The following is an 8483-nucleotide window of genomic DNA, read 5'->3' as shown; positions in this document are numbered from 1 at the left end:
AATTATTATCTTAACCTGGTTTTTCTCTTGCATGTGCCTGTACTGTTGCTGTGGTATCTGCCTGCAGGACAACCAGATAGCTGCCAAATGAGCCACCTCCATGGTAGTAAAACCTGCTGACTGCTCAGGGCACAGTATACTGGGGGAAGGGGGCGGGGCTTGTAAGGCCAACAGCTGGTTGATCTTCTAGCCGGACCTGGGCAATTGGAGGCTCCTTACCCGCTCCTCTGTCCCTAAAATGTACGTTCTTCACTAGGAGCTGCTTCAAGGACGCAGCCTTGAGAGAGTCTGTGTTATTGAGACCATCTGGACTGTATACAAGACTGAACCCTATTAAGGCCTCTATATAAGCTCTTAAGATTCTGTTGGGCAGGTGCAGAGACCTACTCATCTTGCAGCCGCCTGCCTACCAATCTGGAGTGGCCCTCCTCTTTCTCCAATCTCTCCTTGCCTTTCACATACATGGGCTAGTTGTGAATTTCAACCGGAAAATCCCAGGGTTGCAAACCCCACCAGGTCAAAGTTGTACACGTCTCCCTTCACTTCCTCACCCTGATGATGTTGTAAACATAAAGAAGCACCTTGAATAGAATATTGTAAACAGCATGGCATCAACGGCCCCTGTAGTCATGGCCTTCATATTGGAAAGCGTCTACATTTTATTTAACATCTTAATTGGAGTATAATTGCTTTATAATGGTGTGTTTCTGCTTTACAACAAAATGAATCAGTTATATATATACATATGTTCCCATATCTCTTTCCGCTGGCGTCTCCCTCCCTCCCACCCTCTCTATCCACCCCTCCAGGCGATCACAAAGCACCGAGCTGATCTCCCTGTGCTATGCGGCTGCTTCCCACTAGCTATCTACCTTACGTTTGATAGTGTATGTATGTCCATGCCTCTCTCTCGCTTTGTCACAGCTTACCCTTCCCCCTCCCCATATCCTCAAGTCCGTTCTCTAGTAGGTCTGTGTCTTTATTCCTGTCTTACCCCTAGGTTCTTCATGACATTTTTTTTCTTAAATTCCATATATATGTGTTAGCATACGGTATTTGTCTCTCTCTTTCTGACTTACTTCACTCTGTATGACAGACTCTAGGTCTATCCACCTCATTACAAATAGCTCAATTTCGTTTCTTTTTATGGCTGAGTAATATTCCATTGCATATACGTGCCACATCTTCTTTATCCATTCATCCGATGATGGACATTTAGGTTGTTTCCATCTCTGGGCTATTGTAAATGGAGCTGCAATGAACATTGTGGTACATGACTCTTTTTGAATTATGGTTTTCTCAGGGTATATGCCCAGTAGTGGGATTGCTGGGTCATATGGTAGTTCTATTTGTAGTTTTTTAAGGAACCTCCATACTGTTCTCCACAGTGGCTGTATCAATTTACATTCCCACCAACAGTGTAAGAGGGTTCCCTTTTCTCCACACCCTCTCCAGCATTTATTGTTTCTAGATTTTTTGATGATGGCCATTCTGACTGGTGTGAGATGATATCTCATTGTAGTTTTGATTTGCATTTCTCTAATGATTAGTGATGTTGAGCATTCTTTCATGTGTTTGTTGGCAGTCTGTATATCTTCTTTGGAGAAATGTCTATTTAGGTCTTCTGCCCATTTTGGATTGGGTTGTTTGTTTTTTTGTTATTGAGCTGCATGTACTGCTTATAAATTTTGGAGATTAATCCTTTGTCAGTTGCTTCATTTGCAAATATTTTCTCCCATTCTGAGGGTTGTCTTTTGGTCTTGTTTATGGTTTCCTTTGCTGCACAAAAGCTTTTAAGTTTCATTAGGTCCCATTTGTTTATTTTTGTTTTTATTTCCATTACTCTAGGAGGTGGGTCAAAAAGGACCTTGCTGTGATTTATGTCATAGAGTGTCCTGCCTATGTTTTCCTCTAAGAGTTTGATAGTTTCTGGCCTTACATTTAGGTCTTTAATCCATTTTGAGCTTATTTTTGTGTATGGTGTTAGGGAGTGATCTAATCTCATACTTTTACATGTACCTGTCCAGTTTTCCCAGCACCACTTATTGAAGAGGCTGTCCTTTCTCCACTGTACATTCCTGCCTCCTTTATCAAAGATAAGGTGACCATATATGCATGGGTTTATCTCTGGGCTTTCTGTCCTGTTCCAATGATCTGTATTTCTGTTTTTGTGCCAGTACCATACTGTGTTGATTACTGTAGCTTTGTAGTATAGTCTGAAGTCAGGGAGCCTGATTCCTCCAGCTCCGTTTTTCGTTCTCAAGATTGTTTTGGCTATTCGGGGTCTTTTGTGTTTCCATACAAATTGTGAATTTTTTGTTCTAGTTCTGTGAAAAATGCCAGTGGTAGTTTGATAGGGCTTGCATTGAATCTGTAGATTGCTTTGGGTAGTAGAGTCATTTTCACAATGTTGATTCTTCCAATCCAAGAACATGGTATATCTCTCCATCTATTTGTGTCATCTTTAATTTCTTTCATCAGTGTCTTATAATTTTCTGCATACAGGTCTTTTGTCTCCTTAGGTAGGTTTATTCCTAGATATTTTATTCTTTTTGTTGCAATGGTAAATGGGAGTGTTTTCTTGATTTCACTTTCAGATTTTTCATCCTTAGTGTATAGGAATGCCAGAGATTTCTGTGCATTAATTTTGTATCCTGCTACTTTACCAAATTCATTGATTAGCTCTAGTAGTTTTCTGGTAGCATCTTTAGGATTCTCTATGTATAGTATCATGTCATCTGCAAAGAGTGACAGCTTTACTTCTTCTTTTCCGATTTGGATTCCTTTTATTTCCTTTTCTTCTCTGATTGCTGTGGCTAAAACTTCCAAAACTATGTTGAATAAGAGTGGTGAGAGTGGGCAACCTTGTCTTGTTCCTGATCTTAGTGGAAATGCTTTCAGTTTTTCAGCATTGAGGATGATGTTGGCTGTGGGTTTGTCATATATGGCCTTTATTATGTTGAGGAAAGTTCCCTCTATGCCTACTTTCTGCAGGGTTTTTATCATAAATGGGTGTTGAATTTTGTCAAAAGCTTTCTCTGCATCTACTGAGATGATCATATGGTTTTTCTACTTCAATTTGTTAATATGGTGTATCACGTTGATTGATTTGCATATATTGAAGAATCCTTGCATTCCTGGAATAAACCCCACTTGATCATGGTGTACGATCCTTTTAATGTGCTGTTGGATTCTGTTTGCTAGTATTTTGTTGAGGATTTTTGCATCTATGTTCATCAGTGATATTGGTCTGTAGTTTTCTTTCTTTGTGACATCCTTGTCTGGTTTTGGTATCAGGGTGATGGTGGCCTTGTAGAAAGAGTTGGGGAGTGTTCCTCCCTCTGCTATATTTTGGAAGAGTTTGAGAAGGATAGGTGATAGCTCTTCTCTAAATGTTTGATAGAATTCGCCTGTGAAGCCATCTGGTCCTGGGCTTTTGCTTGTTGGAAGATTTTTAATCTAAGTTTCAATTTCAGTGCTTGTGATTGGTCTGTTCATATTTTCTATTTCTTCCTGATTCAGTCTTGGCAGGTTGTGCCTTTCTAAGAATTTGTCCATTTCTTCCAGGTTGTCCATTTTATTGGCATAGAGTTGCTTGTAGTAATCTCTCATGATCTTTTGTATTTCTGCAGTGTCACTTGTTACTTCTTCTTTTTCATTTCTAATTCTATTGATTTGAGTCTTCTCCCTTTTTTTTCTTGATGAGTCTGGCTAATGGTTTATCAATTTTGTTTATCCTTTCAAAAAGCCAGCTTTTAGTTTTATTGATCTTTGCTATTGTTTCCTTCATTTCTTTTTCATTTATTTCTGATCTGATTTTTATGATTTCTTTCCTTCTGCAAACTTTGGGTTTTTTTGGTTCTTCTTTCTCTAATTGCTTTAGGTGCAAGGTTAGGTTGTTTATTCGAGATGTTTCCTGTTTCTTAAGGTAGGATTGTATTGCTATAAACTTCCCTCTTAGAACTGCTTTTGCTGCATCCCATAGATTTTGAGTCGTCGTGTCTCCATTGTCATTTGTTTCTAGGTATTTTTTGATTTCCTCTTTGATTTCTTCAGTGATCACTTCGTTATTAAGTAGTGTATTGTTTAGCCTCCATGTGTTTGTATTTTTTACAGATCTTTTCCCGTAATTGATATCTAGTCTCATAGCGTTGTGGTCAGAAAAGATACTTGATACAATTTCAGTTTTCTTAAATTTACCAAGGCTTGATTTGTGACCCAAGATATGATCTATCCTGGAGAATATTCCATGAGCACTTGATTAAAATGTGTATTCTGTTGTTTTTGGATGGAATGTCCTATAAATATTAATTATGTCCATCTTGTTTAATGTATCATTTAAAGCTTGTGTTTCCTTATTTATTTTCTTTTTGGATGATCTGTCCATGGGTGAAAGTGGGGTGTTAAAGTCCCCTACTATGAATGTGTTACTGTCGATTTCCCCTTTTATGGCTGTTAGTATTTGCCTTATGTATTGAGGTGCTCGTTTGTTGGGTGCATAAATATTTGCAATTGTTATATCTTCTTCTTGGATCGATCCCTTGATCATTATGTAGTGTCCTTCTTTGTCTCTTCTAATAGTCTTTATTTTAAAGTCTATTTTGTCTGATATGAGAATTGCTACTCCAGCTTTCTTTTGGTTTCCATTTGCATGAAATACCTTTTTCCATCCCCTTACTTTCAGTCTGTATGTGTCTCTAGGTCTGAAGTGGGTCTCTTGTAGACAGCAAATATATGCGTCTTGTTTTTGTATCGATTCAGCCAATCTGTGTCTTTTGGTGGGAGCATTTAGTCCATTTACATTTAAGGTAATTATCGATATGTATGTTCCCATTCCCATTTTCTTAATTGTTTTGGGTTCGTTATTGTAGGTCTTTTCCTTCTTTTTTGTTTCTTGCCTAGAGAAGTTCCTTTAGCATTTGTTGTAGAGCTGGTTTGGTGGTGCTGAACTCTCTCAGCTTTTGCTTGTCTGTAAAGGTTTTAATTTCTCCATCAAATCTGAATGAGATCCTTGCTGGGTAGAGTAATCTTGGTTGCAGGTTTTTCTCCTTCATAACTTTCAATATGTCCTGCCACTCCCTTCTGGCTTGCAGAGTTTCTGCTGAAAGATCAGCTGTTAACCTTATGGGGATTCCCTTGTGTGTTATTTGTTGTTTTTCCCTTGCTGCTTTTAATATGCTTTCTTTGTATTTAATTTTTGACAGTTTGATTAATATGTGTCTTGGCGTATTTCTCCTTGTATTTATCCTGTATGGGACTCTCTGTGCTTCCTGGACTTGGTTAACTATTTCCTTTCCCATATTAGGGAAGTTTTCAACTATAATCTCTTCAAATATTTTCTCAGTCCCTTTCTTTTTCTCTTCTTCTTCTGGAACCCCTATAATTCGAATGTTGGTGTGTTTAATGTTGTCCCAGAGGTCTCTGAGACTGTCCTCAGTTCTTTTCATTCTTTTTTCTTTATTCTGCTCTGCAGTAGTTATTTCCACTATTTATCTTCCAGGTCACTTATCCGTTCTTCTGCCTCAGTTATTCTGCTATTGATCCCATCTAGAGTATTTTTCATTTCATTTATTGTATTGTTCATCATTGTTTGTTTCATCTTTAGTTCTTCTAGGTCCTTGTTAACTGTTCTTGCATTTTGTCTATTCTATTTCCAAGATTTTGGATCATCTTTACTATCATTCTTCTGAATTCTTTTTCAGGTAGACTTCCTATTTCCTCTTCATTTGTTAGGTCTGGTGGGTTTTTATCTTGCTCCTTCATCTGCTGTGTGTTTTTCTGTCTTTTCATTTTGCTTATCTTACTGTGTTTGGGGTCTCCTTTTTGCAGGCTGAAGGTTCGTAGTTCCTGTTGTTTTTAGTGTCTGTCCCCAGTGGCTAAGGTTGGTTCAGTGGGTTGTGTAGGCTTCCTGGTGGAGGGTACTAGTGCCTGTGTTGTGGTGGATGAGGCTGGATCTTGTCTTTCTGGTGGGCAGGTCCACGTCTGGTGGTGTGTTTTGGGGTGTCTGTGGACTTATTATGATTGGGCAGTCTTTCTGCTAATGGGTGGGGTTGTGTTCCTGTCTTGCTAGTTGTTTGGCATAGGATGTCCAGCACTGTAGCTTGCTGGTCGTTGAGTGAAGCTGGGTGCTGGCGTTGAGATGGAGATCTCTGGGAGATTTTCGCCATTTGATATTATGTGCAGCTGGGAGGCCTCTTGTGGACCAGTGTCCTGAAGTTGGCTCTCCCACCTCAGAGGCACAGTACTAACTCCTGGCTGGAGCACCAAGAGCCTTTCATCCACACGGCTCCTTAATTTGGGATGATTCGTTTTCAATTCATGTATTCCACAGATGCAGGGTACATCAAATTGATTGTGGAGCTTTAATCCGCTGCTTCTGAGGCTGCTGGGAGAGATTTCCCTTTCTCTTCTTTGTTCTCACAGCTCCCAGGGGCTCAGCCTTGGATTTGGCCGCGCCTGTGCATGTAGGTCGCCGGAGGGCATCTTCTCTTCACTCAGACAGGACGGGGCCAAAGGAGCCGCTGATTCGGAGGCTCTGGCCCACCCAGGCCGAGGGGTAGGGAGGGTCACGGAGTGCGGGGCGGGCCCACGGCGGCAGAGGCCGGCGCGACCCTGCAGCAGCCCGAGGCGCGCAGTGCGCTCTCCTGGGGGAGCTGTCCCTGCATCCCAGGACCCTGGCAGTGTCGGGCTGCACAGGCTCCCCCGAAGGGGGGTGTGGACAGTGACCTGTGTTCGCACACAGGCTTCTCGGTGGCGGCAGCAGCGTTCTCAGCGTCTCGTGTCTGTCTCTGTGGTGCGCACTCTCAGCCTCGGCTCACGCCCGTCTCTGGAGCTCCTTTAAGCAGCATTCTTAATCCCTTCTCCTCGCGCACCAGGAAATAAAGAGGGAAAAAAAGTCTCTTGCCTCTTCGGCAGGTCCAGACTTTTCCCCGGACTCCCTCCCGGCTAGCTGCGGTGCACTAACGCCCTGCAGGCTGTGTTCACGCCGCCAACCCCAGCCTCTCCCGGCGCTCCAACGGAAGCCGGAGCCTCAGCTCCCAGCCCCGCCCGCCCCGGCGGGTGAGCAGACAAGCCTCTCAGCTGGTGAGTGAGTGCTGGTCGGCCCCGATCCTCTGCGCTGGAATCTCCCCGCTTTGCCTTCCGCACCCCTGTTGCTGCGCTCTCCTCCGCGGCACCGAAGCTCCCCCACTCTGCCACCTGCAGTCTCCGCCCGCGAAGGGGCTTCCTAGTGTGTGGACAGTTTTCCTCCTTCACAGCTCCCTCCCGCTGGTGCAGGACCCGTCCCTATCCTTTTGTCTCTGTTTATTTTTTTTTCTTTTGCCCTAACCAGGTACGCGGGGGGTTTCTTGCCTTCTGGGAGGTCTGAGGTCCTCTGCCAGCGTTCAGTAGATGCTCTGCAGGAGTTGTTCCACGTGTAGATGTATTTCTGGTGTATCTGTGGGGAGGAAGGTGATCTCCGCGTCTTACTCTTCCGCCATCTTCCCGGAGGTCCTGTTTAAATGTTTTCTAATAGAAGTTCTAGAATATCAGAGAAGATGGGGTGGGAAAATTGACAAAGAAATAATTCATGAGAGTCCCTAGAACAGAAAAAAAAATTACTCCATATTGAAAAGTTATTAACTGAGTACCAGCCCAATGGATTAAAATGTTTCCAACCAAGATATACCATTATCATGCAATTCTGTAATACCAGAAATAGAAAAGTTTTCAGAGGGAAAAAAGAAAACACACCAAAACACAGGATTATGTGATTATAGTATTCTAGCAATACAGAGAAAACTCTAAAATGTTTCTGAAGAAATTTTTTAAAAGTTATTTACAAAGAATGACTGAAAATTACAAAATTAGAAAATTACAACACTTTCAAAACATGTCTATATTTGTAAGTCTTGAGCATAGGCATATGCCTCCAAAAATGTATCAAGATTCTTTTTCATGATATGAAGCAAGGTGTTATGCAGTTGATTTAGCGTGTGTGTGTGTGTGTGTGTGTGTGTGTGTGTGTGTGTGTGTAAAATGCTTCATGAATTTGCATGTCGTCTTTGTGCAGGGGGCATGCTAACCTTCTCTGTATCATTCCAGTTTTAATATATGTGCTACTGAAGCAAATACTCATTTAGGATTTTGATTAATATAAATACTAGTAACTAAAATAATCAGAAAAACTATTTTAAGTGTTGCAAATAGGGATCACATATTACTGCAATAGGAGAGGCAATAAATCTTTCTAAATCACTAACTACCCTGTGCTGGACCTAAGGACGCTAGAAAGTAAAATATTGATGTATTGACAACTATTTAAGTGTTACATGTTTAGAAAATATTAAACATTTTAATTTAAAAAAAGGTAAATTGTGGAAATTTACCATTTTGATCACTGCAACACATGATAGTGACTGGATATCATCCCTGATAATTATGGGTTTCTATGTAACAGTGAAATGTAATCACAAAGAACAGCCATCACAGGAAGCAGAAGTTGA

At 41.3% G+C, this 8483-nt stretch overlaps 1 non-coding gene across 1 annotated transcript; it reads right to left on the bottom strand.

Annotated features, from left to right (window-relative positions):
• Nucleotides 1-8005: 8005 nt before the first annotated feature.
• LOC132504595 (U6 spliceosomal RNA) lies at nt 8006-8108 on the bottom strand. The gene has a single exon (XR_009534984.1). It is a non-coding gene; the product is annotated as a U6 spliceosomal RNA (small nuclear RNA).
• Nucleotides 8109-8483: the final 375 nt, after the last annotated feature.

This window comes from Lagenorhynchus albirostris, chromosome 1 (assembly GCF_949774975.1).
Source record: "Lagenorhynchus albirostris chromosome 1, mLagAlb1.1, whole genome shotgun sequence".
In the NCBI taxonomy this organism is placed as follows: Eukaryota; Metazoa; Chordata; class Mammalia; order Artiodactyla; family Delphinidae; genus Lagenorhynchus; species Lagenorhynchus albirostris.
This window is presented reverse-complemented; position numbering and strand designations above follow the sequence as displayed.